Source organism: Pteropus alecto, unplaced genomic scaffold (assembly GCF_000325575.1).
Source record: "Pteropus alecto unplaced genomic scaffold, ASM32557v1 scaffold20, whole genome shotgun sequence".
Classification (NCBI taxonomy): Eukaryota; Metazoa; Chordata; class Mammalia; order Chiroptera; family Pteropodidae; genus Pteropus; species Pteropus alecto.
Genome location: NW_006436298.1, coordinates 40,874,310 through 40,891,962, shown reverse-complemented (window position 1 = coordinate 40,891,962; position 17,653 = coordinate 40,874,310).

Sequence of the window (17,653 nt, the reverse complement as noted above, 5' to 3'; positions counted from 1 at the left end):
TTAAAATGCAAGATAAGCCAATGGATTTTAATGAAAAAAATTATAAAAGGTTAAATATCATTTTATACTCTTCATTGCATCTAACCTTTAAAACTACCTCTTGTTGAGTTTTGACTTAATATCAAATATTTACAACTATCTGAAAAGACTAATAAAATACTTCTTTTCCAACTATATGTCTTTTGAGTCCATATTCTCTTCATATACTTCAACCAAGAGATCTCAACAGATTAGAATGCAGAACTAGATATGAGAATTCAGTTGTCTTCTGTTAAGCCATATATTAAAGAAATTTGCAAAAAATGTAAAACAATGTGTTCTTGCTAATTTTTTGTTTAGGAAAATATTGTTCTCATTTATGTTAACATGATTAATTTGTTATTTTAAAATGAATTAGTAAATAAATATTTTGTAATTGTTTCAAATTTCTAATATAAGCTATCCTTGATTTATACTGTACCTATGCTAACTGAAACCCATGCACACTGGAACTGTGTCCCTGCTTTTTGCACAGCTTTGTGGTAACTTAGGTAGAATATCTGATATACTACAGTTTCAGGTAATATGAGAATAATCAAAGTGAGGACTGCCTGTATAGTAAATACTAATAGATATAATCCACATAAACAAAAATTCTTTGGAGTCAATGTCTGACTTTTTTAAGCTGGGTTCTAAAGCGGATGATGATGATGATGCTAAACTCAGAGAATCCTAATTTTTTAAATTTCCTTCATATAAGATTTTTAACATGTTAAACCTAATAGGTTTTTTTTCTTTCTTTTTTTGATCTAGCTACTGAAATTACCAAGGCTTCTCTTGGAAGAATACTGGACTAGAACAACACTAACTTATCTGGGAGACTCTCTTGCTACATGTGGGCAAGATTTTTAACCTAGTGCTGATTCAAAGAACTTTTTTTTCCCTATTTTATTGGAGAATTCTATGGATGTTGTTAATTTCTAGAAAGTTTTTAAAAATATAACTATAAGACTTTTAAAATGTTAGGACAGTGTTTATAAGTGTATCCTGAAAGTAAAGATTGAAATTGGGTTGTGACATCAGTAAAGAGTGCTTCTATGGGTGTTATTTTTCCCCCCAAAAAGAAAATAATGTCTTTGATTTAAAATCCCCAGCCTCAATCACAGTCTGTTGCAATTGTCTGAGAGCTTGTCCTAGAAGACTTCTCTCCCATGCTTCCACTTCCTCAGGCCATCTGTAACAGCCTTTATGCACCTAATTGATCCCATGACTCTTCTTTTCCCATTTCTGAGCTTCCTGTTTTTCTTTCTTTTTTTTTTTTTTTAAATTTCTGACCTCTCACCTTTCTTCTAATAAAATAATCACATTCTTCCTTCTTTTTTTCAAATACTTAGTCATTCCTCCACTTTAATGTGGCTATTTGTAACCTTCTAAACTCTCTCCCTAGTAATAGCCTGGATGTCATCTATGAAATACTTTCTCATCAGAGTCCTATGGTTTTATGTGAATTCATGGTCACTGAGTTAAACTCAGTTATAAATGATGGACATGAAAGAGTAGCAATGCTACCATTTTTATAAGCTAATGTGCAAAGCATGGACTCATCCTAATTTATAATTTTAATGTACTATATAGTTTACTAGACATGTTTATCACCAGTATCTGACTTGAAACTCACAACAGCTCTTCACAGAAGGCAAGGCAGGTATTAAAATGCTAATACTATTTTCTTATTTATATAAGTGAAAAATACTCTATGATGCCTAAGGTCATATTTTTTAGAGTCCCTAAGCAATAATTTAAATCTCTTCTGCCTATCATTCTGGTTAGGTTATCAGCCCTAATTGTTGGTCTTCCAGCGGTTTCTAAGTATTTAACAACCCCAGAAGATGAATCAGATCCTAGGAGCAGAAACACCCAACACCTGGAAATAATTCAAAAGAAAATAATGATGCAGAAAATGGAGAAATTTATGAATGAGTAAGATTAAAGGAGCATGTGTATTTAATTGGCTAAGAAATAAATAATAAAGAACATGAGAAAAATACTATAAATATTTGAAAGGTAAAAACCCTGCATCTGAGCTCAAAGTTGGTAGAAATAATGAAATATAATTAAACAATAATCAAATGAGTCTATCTTAGCTGGGGAAGAAAAAAAGAATCATCAGAGAAAACTATCCTACAGGAAATAGTATATAGTATGCTGTGCATTGTTTAAAAGAAGCTAACAAAGAATTGGGTTTGAATCATAAACACCCAAATCTCTGCATCCTTCTGTCAGCTTCCTGGTAAATGTATTTGCTTTGCTGACAAACACACTTCTCTTGTGAACCCCTGAGGCTACTGGAAACCCTGGACAAATCTGCCAGTGCTTTCTTTTGCTAACATATGTTACTAAAAGTTACATGAATTCAAGTTTAATTAATGAGCAATAGCATGAACTATAAGTCATTAAATGTTACCAGGGTCCCATTGAAGGGTCTTTCTTCCTTATCCACAAATTCTTGGGCCATTATACTGAGAACCATGTAGTTTTCTAGAATAAAACAACACCTATGTAATTATTGAGATATTCTAAAAACATGTCCTCACTCATTAAAGACTTAAAGGAAGGGAATGAAAGAATGAGTTTTCCTGTTCTTCAATCAACTTTAAGTTTTCGTATTTTCAGTCTATGTGATATTATCTTCTTCTTTTCTCTTTTACTTTTTTTTTTTTCCTTTTTTTTGTTTTGGCTTGCCAGGAAGTGATGTCTGAATTTTTTGGAACCCTTTTTCCCCCCAAATTCTCAGCCAACCCCTGTTTCATATTATATTAAGAGGTTCTCTTGTGTTCTCTGTAATACCAAGCCATGGTCTTCATGGATTATGTACTTTCATAATTATGTTGCATGGGGAACTAATTTTGATTGGAATTGAGGAATGATAGAATAACAATAACCTGGGGGTTTCTATGTTTACCTTTTATTCAAGACTTTTGATGTTGTATATGCTGTATAAATACATATATTCATATTTTATTTCAAATGGGTTGTTCTTGGTCACATAATATGATCACAAATTTATAGAGTGCCTATTAAGCAGTGTGTACTATTTTAAGCACTGGAGATACAGAAATAAATCAATTGTATTCTCTTCCCTCATATTAGCTCATCATTTTCAAGTTCAGAGAGCACTTATCACATCATGTTATAATTATGTGTCTATCTCAAGGGAAGCATCATATGCCATGAGAAAGAGCAACTAACCGACCTAGTACACAATGAAGTCTTACTTCAGGAGAGTACATCGTTTCAATAACAGCTTCAATTTATGTAATACTTTCCTGTTGACAAATGTATTCTCATTTGATCACTTGAAAATGTTTGTAACATAGAGATTATTCATTACTATTGCTGTTTTGCTCTTGAGAAAGCAGGTGTATAACAGTTTATGTGACTTATTTAAGGTCACATAAAGGATAAGGCAATGAGATTTTAGCCTAGATTTTCTGCCTGCGAGTACAGAATTCTTCTATTGTGCCAAGTTTAGAAACCATTTTCTCTCGGCTTTTTCAGTCCTTTATCTAAATAAAAACTGAAGAAAAATAGTCTACATATGTAACTCATTTTCAACAGAGGGGGCTGCTGCTAAGTTCTTTAGTATTACTAGTAAATACAGTCTAAAGATTGTGTCACTTCCGACCATTTTTCATTCATTTACTTTGGACGCACTCTAACAACATCTACTTTTCTTTATGTGCACCTTGACACTGACCTCAATAAAACAAATGTTCTGTTCTGCACTTCAGCACGCCCTCTCTATTATTAATGCCTGTAGTAAACTGGTGCCATTTTTTTTTTCCGTTTTTCTATTTTGGATAATCATGTACTTCTGAAGAAAGCCTAGAGGGAGATTGCTTCTGGTACAGAATAAAGACAAACGGACAAGCTGGCCATTATTGCCCTATCTCTGACTAGAGAAATAGATCAATCATTTTCTAAGTATGTGAGTAAAAAAAAAAAAAGTAGCTGAGAGAACTGTACTTAGCATCTATTTATGCAAGTGTTTAAGCCTTCTGATGGTTTATAATATCCCTTTTGGAAGAATTGGGATCCAAACACTTAAGAGCTATAACTGACTGGGCAGATGAAAGTCTTTGCTTTAAGCTTTGTAGGCACTAGTTTTTGATACTGGAGACCAGTTTTTAGTATTCCTTTTTATGTGACATCTTCATGTCTGAATTCTTACCCATAATGCCCAGAGACTGCACTCATTGGAATATTCAGTTTTTCACCATGAAACCTGTCACCCTGGACTGTCACTGAACAGTTGGGTTGAGTGTCAATACAACCTAGAAGAGAAATTAAATAGCATTTTAACACAAGTGCTAAGTGTCTGTGGCAATATAGGTATTTCTAAATGGCTGACAGAATGATGTGACTATAGACTGTCTTTGTGAAACAGACTGGTACAACAATTTCAATTGTGTACTCAAAGAAAGATTTTGTACTAAATGCAGTTTTAGTGAGTTTGAAAGCAGGTACAAATGTAGTGGAACCAGGAATTGCAGACCATGTAATTTGAAAATGTTCATCACCCAATATACTTTGAAGATTATAGACAGGGGCCAGCCATGGTAAGTAAGTTACCATAAAAAATGCATTTTGGGCTAAACCCAAAGGAAGGAAAAATGATCACTGTTACGCTTTGCTTTAAAAATAAAATTAAATGCATCATGTGGCAATGCAGTAAATAATTAACATATGTTATTATAACAAACTTATTTTTTTCTCCTAATGTAATTAGATAAGAAGACATACATAAAACTGAAAATAATTTATCTGGGTTTTTCTCTATCTTGACTTTAACTTAAAATTATTTCCTTCCATTTCAAAAGATGTCTTGTCTTCAGTTATTTATTCATTCAACAGATACTTGTGAATGCCTGATAGTTGGTTGTCTCCCATAGAAAATATGTCAATGTAAACATATTGGAGATGGTAAGAATCATCTAAATTAATAAATGGTTGCCTTCCTTCCTTGAGGATAAAATGAGCTGAGTGAACTTATCACTAAGTCCTAAAATAAAAAACAATATTAAGAAAAGTAAACCTTTTCATAGTCTACTATTACCATAAACATCAGCTTGTTCATCAGAGGGAAATTTCTCAAAGATGCTTTTTTTGCTTTCTAGATATATGTCTATTATTTTGCTTTATTTTTAATATGGAAGCCAATTTAAAGATTTCATAGACTCCAATGAGTAGAAGTCTTTTGACTCATGAAATAGTATCAATCCACAGACCCAACATTTTAATTGGGTATTGTCATTCCTTAAATGCAGTTATAAAAACTGGGACTGGGTTGTGAGGGAATAATTTGAAGACAGTGAAAAGAGTATCTATCTTTCTTCTCACCTCCCAGAACACAGAACAATGGTCATAGGTGGAAATCTCACACAGCCTAAACAAACAAACAACCCACTAACCTTTAAAAAAGTGAAAGCCCAAAGCGTACTATATTTTTGGTGTTATTGGAGGAGAAGATGGTGCTTGCTACATGGCCTGCTCACTGTCCAGGCTCACCAAAATATAGCTTGGTGCTCTCAGGAAATAGGTTCTCTTCTATACTGCTATTGAGGATGCAAATGATTCTATACCTATTAAGGAAATTTGGTTATATCTAACAAAACTATATACATATTTGTCTTTTGATATAGTAATCCTGCTTTTAGGAATTGATCTTGAAGATATCCCACCAATGCAAAAAGGTTATTCACTGCAGCATTATTTCTACTTATAAAATATTGGGAACCATTGAAATGTCCAAGCCTATGACACTGAATAAACTATGAGACAAAATATGTACATAGTGGAGCATCATACAGCTATAGAACAGTCTGAAGAATATCTATGAACTGATATTGTGTAATTTCCAGGAAATATTATTAAATAAATCTGGTGATGGACAGAGGGGAGGGGGGTTGGGGTGTTGGGAGAAAGGAATGAAGGGTTAAAGAAGCACAAATTAGTAGTTGATATATGGTCACAGGGATGGGGAGCACAGCATAGGGAATGCAGTCAGCAGTAATGTAATGGCTGTACGTATAGAGCCAGAGGAAAGGAAGAGAAATCAGAGGGATAATTTCATAAACTATATAAAGGTCTAACGAATGTACTGTACACTTGAAATTAATAATAAAATAAAATTTAAAAACAATGAAGTTTAAAAGTGCTTATATAGTGTGCTAGTCTTTGTGTAAGAAAAAAGGAATATAGGAAATACATATATCTGTTTGTCATTCAGAGAAACTCAGGAAATATAAAATGGAAAACTGAGATTAGTTGGTGAGAATAATAGGGATGAAGGGAGAGAATGACACTTCTCCAAGTGTATCTTTTCTAAAATATTTTTAAATTTAAAAGTATATCAATATTCTTTAAAAACCCAAAATATAATTAAATCAGTCAGAAAGGGGAGAAAACAAATAATGAAAATCAACTAAATGAATTTTAATCCTATTTGTATTTCAAGTAAAAACTATAACCAAGTGTTTACATACACACGTAAATATATATGGGTATGTATTATATGCATACATATGTGTTATGTATGTGCAAATGCCTATATTATATGTATGCATACATATATTTCCTAGCTATGTTCATTGAAATGGCCAATAAGTAAAGATACCCAATAGCAGTAAGCATACCTGGCTGAGGTCTTGGTCTCTAATACTATTCTTCACTCAAAAGAATGAAGATTTCTCAGAGAAATGGCTTATTTCAGGGTGAGACAGAGTATATACTAGATAAACCTGGAAAATTATGCTATACCAAAAAAAAAAAAAATGCAAAAAATAAAAGATTAGGAATGTCATGAGGACATAGGCTTTAAGGGGCTCTAGTTGGTCCAATTTAGAACAGTTTGAACACCAAAATAATGAAGTGCAGTAAAAAATTTTAAACCATGGAAAAATAGGAATTCATGCCCATAGCAATAATAATGACAAATAAGCACATAAATAAAGGAAGTAGAATGGAGGTTTTTTTTCTTTACAGTAGAATGTAAAGGCTGGTTGATAAATGCAGGAAAAAACATTGTTTTGCAACCATCATAATATTTAGATCAAACAAGAATCATCAATATATGCTAAGTGCAGGGAAAATTTTGATGAGGATCAAGATATACATATACACTTACATAGTCTGCAAGTGTCTTCCTACAGACCGCAGATTATATGCAAGGAGAAGAAACAGTAATTATACAGTTTGTAGATATGAAGCAATATAGGAAACACAAGAAAATACAGAGAATTTAACCTTCTACTAATAGCTTTCCCAAAAAGAGAAAAGAATTAAGGTGTATGTATGAGTGGAAGAGGAAATTGAAGAAATAATAACAGAAAAAAATTTCCTATATCTGAAAAAATTTTTAACCTTGAAGAAATCAACTGAATGCCTATAACAATGAATGATGAAAATCTCTAGCTAGACATATCATGATGAAATTGTAGAACACAAAAAGTAAAGAAGATACTAAAATCTTCTGAAAGATAGAGATAGAGAACAAAGAATAAGCAGACCTTATACAAAGGACAGATATTTTGTCAAGTATTAAATTAGCAAAAAATGCCAGAAGACAATGTAGCAGTGTCTTAAATGTTTGAAGAGAAATAAACTCGAATCTATTCACCCAAAATTATCAAAACAAGAGCATGGGCCAATAATTACATTTTTAAAACAATTTACTTCTAATTGATTTTGAATACTTGACTCTAGCAAAACTGAAAAAGAGAATCTAAATAAAACTGTTTCAAGAAACTTGGACATCAAGAAACAATTGAACTAGATCAAGAAAATAAATCCCAAGATCATTTACACGCATAAATTCAAGTAACTAAGTTTATGTTAAAAAAGAAAGTACATTCCATTCTAAAGAAGCACAAGTTTCTTTAATTAGCAAAAAAGTATATGTATTTAACAAATAGGTAGAAATTCCAGGTAAATGAAAAACCTGTATAGTAAATGTATGGTCTAACCTTAAGAGAAAAAGAAGGTAACACAAATATGCACTATTAAGAAGGCAGTTCTATGAATTATAAAAAAATATAATTTTTGATAATTATATATTATAATTATATAAAATATTATATACCTTGATTATACATCACAAAGTAGGCTTCATCTCAGGGGCACAGGAATGGTTCAACATACACAAATCGATGAATGTGATACACCACATAAATTAAAAAATAATCATATGATCATATCAATAGATGCAGAAAAGGCCTTTGACAAGATACCGCATATTTTTATGATCAAAACACTTAACAAAATCAGTATAGAAAGAAAGTACCTTAACATAATAAAGGCCATATATGACAAACCCCCAGCCAACATTAAACTGAATGGTGAAAAACTAAAAACCTTCCCGCTAAGATCAGGAACAAGGAAAGGCTGTCCAATATCGCCACTCCAATTTAATATAGCATTGGAGGTCCTAGTGAGTGCAATCAGGCAAGAGAAAGATATAAAAGGCATCCAAATAGGAAACCAAAAAGTCAAACTGTCACTAATTGCGGATGACATGATTCTCTATATAGAAAACCCTAAGGACTCCACAAGAACACTACTAGACAATAAGCAAATACAGTAAAGTTTCTGGATACAAAATCAACGTTCAAAAATCCATAGCACTCCTATACTCTAATAATGAAGTGTCAGAAATAGAAATGGAAAAAGTAATTCCTTTTGCAATTGCAATAAAAAGAATAAAATATCTAGCAATAAACCTAAAGAAACATATGAAGGACCTATATTATGAAAACTATAGGACCCTATTAAAAGAAATTGAAGAAGGTACAAAGATATGGAAAGATGTTCCATGTTCTTGGATTGGAAGAATCAACATAGTTAAAATGACCATATCATCTAAAGCAGTATATAGATTTAATGCAATCACCGTCAAAATCTCATCAGCACTCTTCAAAGAAACAGAACAAAAAATCATCAGATTTGTAAGGAAGCACAAAAGACTCCAAATCACATAAGCATCATGAGAAAAAAGAACAAGCCTGGAGGCATCACTCTACCTGACTTCAAATTATACTACAAAGTGACAATAATCAAAATGGCATGGTATTGGCAGAAAAATAGACACACACCCAGTGGAACAGAATCAAGAGTACAGAAGGAAACCCATATTTATATGGACAAATAATTTTTGACAAAAAAGCCAAAAATATACAGGGAATAAGGAAAGCCTCTTCAATAAATGGTGTTGTAAATGGTGCGGGGGAAACTGGAAAGCCACCTGCAAAAGAATGAAACTAGACTGTTGTCTATCACCACACACCAAAATTAACTCAAAATGGATTAAGGATCTGAATATAAGACCTGAAACAATAAAGTGCATAGAAGAAAACATAGGAACTAAAACTCATGGACCTTGTTCTTACCAGGATTTTATGAATTTGACCTCAAAGGCAAGGGAAGTAAAAGCAAAAATAAATAATGGGACTACACCAAACTAAAAAAGTTTTTGCGAAGCACAGGAAACCATTAACAAGGTCAAGAGACAACCTTCCAAATGGGAAAATATATTTGCAAGCAATGCCTCTGATAAGGGCCTAATACCCAAAATATACAAAGAACTCATACAACTCAATAACAACAAAAAACATGATCCAGTTAAAAAATGGGCAGAGGATCTGAACAAATACTTCTCCCAAGAAGACATACAAATGGCCAACAAACATATGAGATGCAAATCAAAACCACAATGAGATATTATCTCACACCTGTTAGAATAGCTATAATCAATATGACAATAATAACAAATGTTGGAGAGGATGTGGAGAAACAGGAACCCTCATACACAGCTGGTGAGACTGTAAATTGATATAGCCACAATGGAAAACAGTATGGACGCTTCTCAAAAAACTAAGAATTGATCTACCATAAGATTCAGCAATCCCTCTACTAGATATTTACTCCAAAGACACAAAAACTTATATCTGAAAAGATATTTGCACATCAATGTTCATAGCAGCATTATTTATGGTGGCCAGGACATAGAAGCAACCAAAGTATCCTATGATAGACGATTGGATAAAGAAGCTGTGGTACATATATACAATAGAATATTACTCAGCCATAAGAAGAGATGAAATACTGCCATTTGTGACAACATGGATGGACCTCAAGATAATCATGCTAAGTGAAATAAGCCAGACAGAAAAAGTTGAAAACCACATGATATCACTTATATGTGGGCTATAAACCTAAAAGCAACTAACAAACAGAACAGAGACTTGTGGACTTGGACAATAGACTAGTTACCATAGAGTAGGAAGGGAGGAGGAAGGTAGATGTGGTTAAAGAGTCGAATATGTGGTGACAGAAATCTAACTATGGGTGGTAAACATACAATGTGAAATATATATGACTTACTGTTGAATTGTAAAATTAAAAAAAAAAAAAGAAAGAAAGAGATATGTACACCTTTCCAAAAGAGTAAATAACATTTATGGAGAAAAGTATTACAAAAAAGGAAGGGAGTGAGAGAGATTCATTTCCCAAGGAAGTGTGAGTCAAAATAAAAGTTCTCCCCAAAGAAGGAGTAAATCAACATATTTTGGCTAATTTAGTCACAATTATTATTTAAATTCTTTGAAGTGGAGTATTTGCTGACTTGCCAAGTTTGGGGAAAGAAGATACTAATAAGATATAGTATTTGTCTTGGAATAGAAAAGTTCTTAAAAATATCATAAATCTATATAATGTAATAATTCCCAGAGATACATGATAAATATTTTATCAAGCTGTATTCAGGCTGTATTCAGGACTCATTAACCCTGATATAAAAGTGTTTTCTAATGCTAAAAAATACTGAGACACAATTAACTTTAAGTTTCTGGATCTGTATGAGATCGTAAAATCATATGATCTATTGCCTGAATTAGTTTTCTATTGCTGCAAACAAGCTATGTCAAATTTAGCAGTTTAACACAATACCCACTTAGCTCACAGTCTTGTAGGTCACAAGACTGAGCTTGAGATAACTGGTCTGCTGCTCAGTGTCTTACAGATGGAAATCTAGTGTAACCTGCCTGTGTTCCTTCCTAGAGGCCTTGGGGGAGAGTCTGCTTCCAAACTCACTACAGCTGTTGGCAGATCTAGTTTCTTATGGTTGTAGGCTTGAGGTCTCATTTTCTTGCTGGTTGCTGGTTGGGGGATTGTTCTCAGATCTTAGAAGGTGCTCATCTTCCTTGCCACCCGCTACCCCCTCCCATCATGCCTCTATTTTCAAAACCAGAAACAGAGAATCTCCTTCACAGGGAAATCATCTTCGAATTTTTCTTTTAAGTGCTCACTTGATAAGGTCGGGACTAACAAGGACAATCACCTTTCACAAACCTAATCACAGAACCATTATATCAATTCACAGGTTTCGCCCACACTTCAGATGCAGGGGGGTTGTACGAGAAGGTGGGTCCTCTCAGAATTCTAGGATTCAGCCTACCACACTGAGTCACATATGTAGGGAACCAGAGCAAAAGGAAATGATTTTTTTGTAAGTTAATTTAGAGAGAGGTTCATTTGAATTATTTCTAATGATGTGTGAGAATGCTAGAGGTGAATCATGGCTAGTGAGATCCCACCACCGTAGGTCAGTTGCCCACATCACAATGCTCTGTAGTCCAGGGAAGAAGACCAGTCTCACATCAAAGGAAACAGAAGATAAATCAAGTATAAGGTAATCTGAGTATGTAAATGGGATTACAGAAATGCAAAGCCATTGTTTGTCTTTTGTGTTCTTTCTCTCCTTCTAATTCTTTCCATCCTCTTCCTCTATTATTTTCTGAGGCCTGTGTAGACACCTCTTTAAAAAAAATTGTCTTTTATTAAATCATCTACAATGAACTTGATAGTAAAATAATCAGTAAAAATGGGTTAAGAAGGGATTATGAAGATATCTCCTTTATGTTTGGCAAAATAAATGTGGCAAATTAATTGAGACCTTTAACAACTTAACCAGTCCATGCTAATTTATTGTAATGGAAATGGTGATGATGGAGCTGGTAGTGTCCTACTTACATTGGAACATGATTTATTGAGTAAGCTGGACTCAGCATGATGCTGGAAGGAGGCAACAGAATTAATTTTTACAACTGCTATTTTTTTTTTATCAGTTCTATGGTCTCATACATTGTCTTCCAGAATGAAATATAAGACAATTTCATTGCTTTTCTTGACATCTTCAGATTAATAGTCTATTTTTGAAAGAACAAAATATTCCAGTTCAATATAATATAAAAACTCCAAACTATCGTCCATTTTAAACTTCCCTCATGAGCTTTCAGACAATTAGTGGTTGGCTCCTGTTCCAGTTATTATTGCTGCATAATAAATTATTTCAAAATTGATCTGTCTAAAACAGCTATTTTATTTTGCTCACTGCTTTATGGATCAAGAATCTGAGAAGGATGCAGCTGCATAGTTTTCACTGAGTTTCTCATGTGGTTGTGGTCGGATGCTGGCTGGGTGTACAGTCATCTGAAGGCTCAGCTGGGATGGATGTAGAAGATGGCTCAGTCACAGGACTGGCAACTTATGTTGGCTATCTGCTGTGTGCTCAGCTGTGAGTGTTGAAAAGGGTGGCTGGCTGTTCCATGTAGCTTGAAAACTCAGCTATGTTTAGAGTTCCGGGCTCCAAAAATATTGAGAAGAAGAAAGCTGGAAGCTGTGCTTCATTTATAACCTAACCTAGAATGTTATGGGGCATCATCTTTGCCAAACTCTTTTGATCAAAGGCATCAGTCATAAGCTGCTCAAATTCAAAGCGAGGGAATGTAGATCCCACTTCTCGATTAAAAGAGAAGATCAAAGAAATTTATGGCCACAGATTAAAACCATCACAGCGTCCTTCTATAAGATGGACATCTTGCCTACCAGAACCACATACTTTGCCCTCATGTCAGTGGAAAATCGGCTTTCTCACAATGCATCCGCTCTCTACTCTTTAACACCCTATGCCCAGGTCCCAACCAAGGATGATCTAAGCATCCACAGACTTTTACCTTTAGATCCCAACAGATGCTTAATTGTTAATCTATACAACTCCCCAGAGGTTTAGAACATGTGTCAAGGAGACACCATAGATTATGTTGGTGATCATATTAGTCACCTGATACATAAAGCCATCCACATTTTAGACTAGTTGGTTTAGAAGAACTTGGCACTAATAAAGAAAAGAAAATATATATATAAGAAATATTTTTCAAATTTTAATTAATCTAGAAAATGTATCATTTATTATGCAAGAACTGTGAAATGATTCCCAGAAATGAATTCCCAGCAAGCAACCTTAAAATGTTTGCAAAGTAATAGAAAATGTATCCAAGGTAAATGACGAGGTTCCTAAACTCATATTAATAATGTGAATACTGGATATGTACAAATAATTTTTAGTGTTGCTACTTGCAGTAAAGTTTGTGTAAGAGAAACTGGTGAGATTCTATCTTCCAGAGATTTGACTTTAGAGAATAACGCACTGTTGATAGCTCATAAAGCAGAATGCTTCCACTGATGGCCACAGGCCTCTGGAGAACCTGTGGAAGGTTGCTGTTATCATATAGCAGGCAGATTTTCATTATCGGTCTTATTTTCTAAGTGCACGTCAGTCAGAAAGGCTGAACAAATTTCTACATAGCAATTCCTTCACAACTCTGAGAGGACTCTCAGATGGGAGATAGATTTAGTAGAAATAAAGAAGTTTGTTGCTGTTGTAAAGTAGGTATGTGTCATTTTTAACTTCAACCCTTTAAAAGCTAACCGACACTATTGCATCATGGTATGCAGTATTCAGGGCTATTAAAAATATTTCACCACAATATAAACATGCCCAAAGTCCTTTACTTCATGCACATAATTCTGTTGCACAGATACCAGATAAAAAAGAAAGCTTCAGTCTACTGGGGGGAGTAAAACAAGGTTCCCAGAAGAGGAATTGCTTACCAATGCTTTTCATCTGGAAAGTTCCAATTTGGAGAAATGTTGGAGTAGAGTAATTTAGGTATAAGAAATAAAATATACAAGAAGAGAACATACTCTGATCTTGAGAAAAAAAATTGAGAATGAAAGAAAAATAATGTAACCAAAGCAAGATACAAACAGAAGAGGTATTATTTCATAAGATCAAGGTGTGAGAACTGGGCAGAATTCAAAGGTTTTTATGGAAATCAATTTTGTCATAAATCTGGGTGTCATGCATAATTTGGTGTGTTTCAACTGCACTTTCTTTCGGATTACAGAAATTAGAACTCATCTAACTATTGCATTTTAATGGTCCTAAGGGACTTGCTTAAATGAATAGATATGAATGACTTCTATATTAACTTTTAGCAATTCCTTTATAAATAAAAGCTTATAAATTGTCTGGTGCTGCTTCAAAAGTATTTGTATACTCTTAAGTTGTTTAGACGGCTCCCAAGTAGTCTCCTGGTATGCTATTGTTTTGCAGAACATATTCTTCCTGCACAGAACACTAAGAAGAAAAATTTGGTCCAGTTTATCTGTCTAAATTATAATGGGGGTCTTATGAATTATTATATACAATTTCAATCATTTAAAGTTAATGCACTGTGATCATCAGCCTGGGATAGTTATAGAAATTCAAGAGCCAACGTCTGATGAGTATATTTGAACTGAGTGGTATATGTGTATGCACATGAGCACATATGCATTGGAGGTGTCATAGGACATTTGTCATGTTTACTATTTTAGCACCATATATTATTTTTAAAAACGTGAGGGCAAATCTTCATTCATCATGTTATGAAATTATTTTTTCACTTTATTCTTATTTTTCAAGCAACATCTACATAGGAATAGTGCAAAATAGTATGTAGCAGTTATAAATTTTTAATTACAGAACTCAAGTGTTCAAATATGAAACTTTCTTTTGTTTCTATAACTGAATTAAACTTTGATTTGGTCTATGCATTTATGCTTGGAGGGTGGTTGCTTAAGAGAATACCATAGACTAGGAGACTTATAAACAACAGAAATTTATTTCTCACAGTTCTGGAGTCTGAACATCTGAGATTAGGATGCCAGCATAATCAGGCTCTGGGTAGGGCCCTCATCTCAGTTGCAGACTGCCAACTTATCTCTGTGTTCTCACATGGCGGAATGGGCAAGGGAACTCTCTATGACTTCCTTTATAAGGCAGTCATGAAGGCTCTGTCTTCATAATAATCACCTCCCAAAGGCCCTATATACAAATACTATCCACATTGTGGATTAAGTTTCAATTTATAAATTTTAGGGAGACACATTTAGTCTATGTCAGAGAGGAGGCTAACATTGTATAATAAAGATAACATAGTCATTTTAACTTTAAAACAGTCTCTTTGACAGTAAGTACATGATTAGGTAGGGTTTTCTCCTCGTTGTCCATCCTTTGCTCTAGGATGACATAGAAGTTCTAGCAGCAGCTAAGGGTGGGGTGTGTATGTTTCATGTTATCACAGCACAGATATACCTCTGCTGACCTCTGATGACACTAGTATTTCTGCACATGATCCTGGTTGTGCATTAGTATCTATTGCCTGCATCTATGTTCCACTATGGACTCCAATTTTCAGATACATACTGTTCTATTCTTGCCTTATAGTACTGCCGCACACACCTCCAGAAAATACTGGTTTATACAGAGTCCATTTTTCTCTGGGTAATATTCCTTAGATTCTTTAACATTCTAATGAGAAATTTAATTATCTAAGAGGGACCTAAGATTCAAAACATATGACCACATCATTTTTTTTAATTACAGAGATTCTTATCTGACATAGGGAAATGCAGCTTCTTATAAAAATAGAATGCAAAATGTACAACTATAGAAGCGATGAAGTGATAAACACTATCATAATTGGTAGAAAAATGAAGTCTTGGCAAAAATGAATAATTAAAGGGGCAGGACTTCCTGAATGCCAGAATAAGAAGCTTGGTGGACAATTTCACAAGTAAAAATTACATTAAACAAAAAACCAAACTAACAATTTTTTCCAAGTCTCTGGAAATTGTCCTAAAGGCAAACAGTAAATAGAGAAATATTTATTAAAGAAATTCTACTAAATCTCAGTAGGAACATGACTGTGGGATTTGAGCCATGATCTAATGCCTTACCACCACTAACCTCCCAAACTCTGACAGCTCTGCATTACAGAAGCTTTACCCTGAGTGTTCTACAATTGTCAAGTAAATACTAAGAAGATGAGGGCTCCTCTCCTATCATCCAGTCTGGGGATATGATTTAATCCTAGGAAAGACAGGCTATTCGTGCTTCACATCCCCTCCAGACCCATGGTGCAGAAGTTCTATTCCAGCCAAGTATGGCTGAAAGGACCAGGTCTCCCTTCCCTTACTCCCCCCACCACTCAACATCTCACTCATAAAGCAGATTTATCCCAAATGTATCAGGGTGAGAATAAAGAGGACTCAATGGTCTCTGCCCCAGATTGTTTATAAGGTGGAAGTTCCATGCTGGAATAATCACACTGAAAAGACCAGAAATTGTCATCCCCACCGATGACCACTCATAGACTGAAGGTGTCACTTCAGGAAAATTGAGACATTTCCCAAATTCTAGTGCAGTATTTCTGAGTTTCTGCCCAGGGTGAAGGCAGGTTATAAGAATTGATGGGGACTGAATTTATTTCAAACAGCATGAAAAACTGACCACCTAAAATTTGAATAATGACAATTTTGATGGAGAACAATTAAGAGGAGACTGGCAGTTCCATGATACAGGCAAAATGATAGAGCAGCCAGAAGTTTACTAGAACTAGAATAGAACAAACTAAACCCAAAATTAGCAGAAGGAAGGAGATACAAAGGTCAGGGCAGAAATAAATAAAATAGAGACAAGAAAAAAAACAGAAAAAATGATAAAACTAGGAGTTGATATTTTGAAAAAGTAAAATTGACAAACCTTTAGCTAGACCTACTAAGAAAAAGAGTGAACTCAAATAAATAAAATTATTAATAAAAGGGAAACATTATAACTTATACCATAGAAATAAAAAGGATCATAAAAGACTGCTATGAACAAATATACATAAAAAATTGGACAATGCTGAAGAAATTGATAGATTTCTATGGAACATACAATCTACCGAGATTGAAGTATGAAAAAACAGAAAATATTATTAGCCCAATAACAAGCAAGAAGATTGAATTAGTAATCGAAAACTTGTCGACAACAACAACAAAAGCCCAGGAGCAGATGGTATTATAGGAGAATTCTATCAAATATTCAAAAAAGGATTAATGCTAATCATTCTCACACTTTTCCAAAAATCTGAAGAGTAGGAAACAGTCCCAAACACATTTTACAAGGCCAGCATTATTCTGATACCAAAGTCATATAAGGCCACTACAACAAGAAAAAACTACAGGTTAATATCCTTGGTGAATACAGATGTAAAAAGTCTCAACAGCATACTAGCAAAGTGAATTCATCAGCACATTAAAAGGATCATGCATCATGAATAAGTGAGATTTATCCCTGGAATGCAAGGATGGTTTGACATACACAAATCAATAAATGTGACACACTACAGTAGAATAAAAGATAATAATATGATCATTTCAATGTATATAGAAAAATTTTCAAAAATTAAAC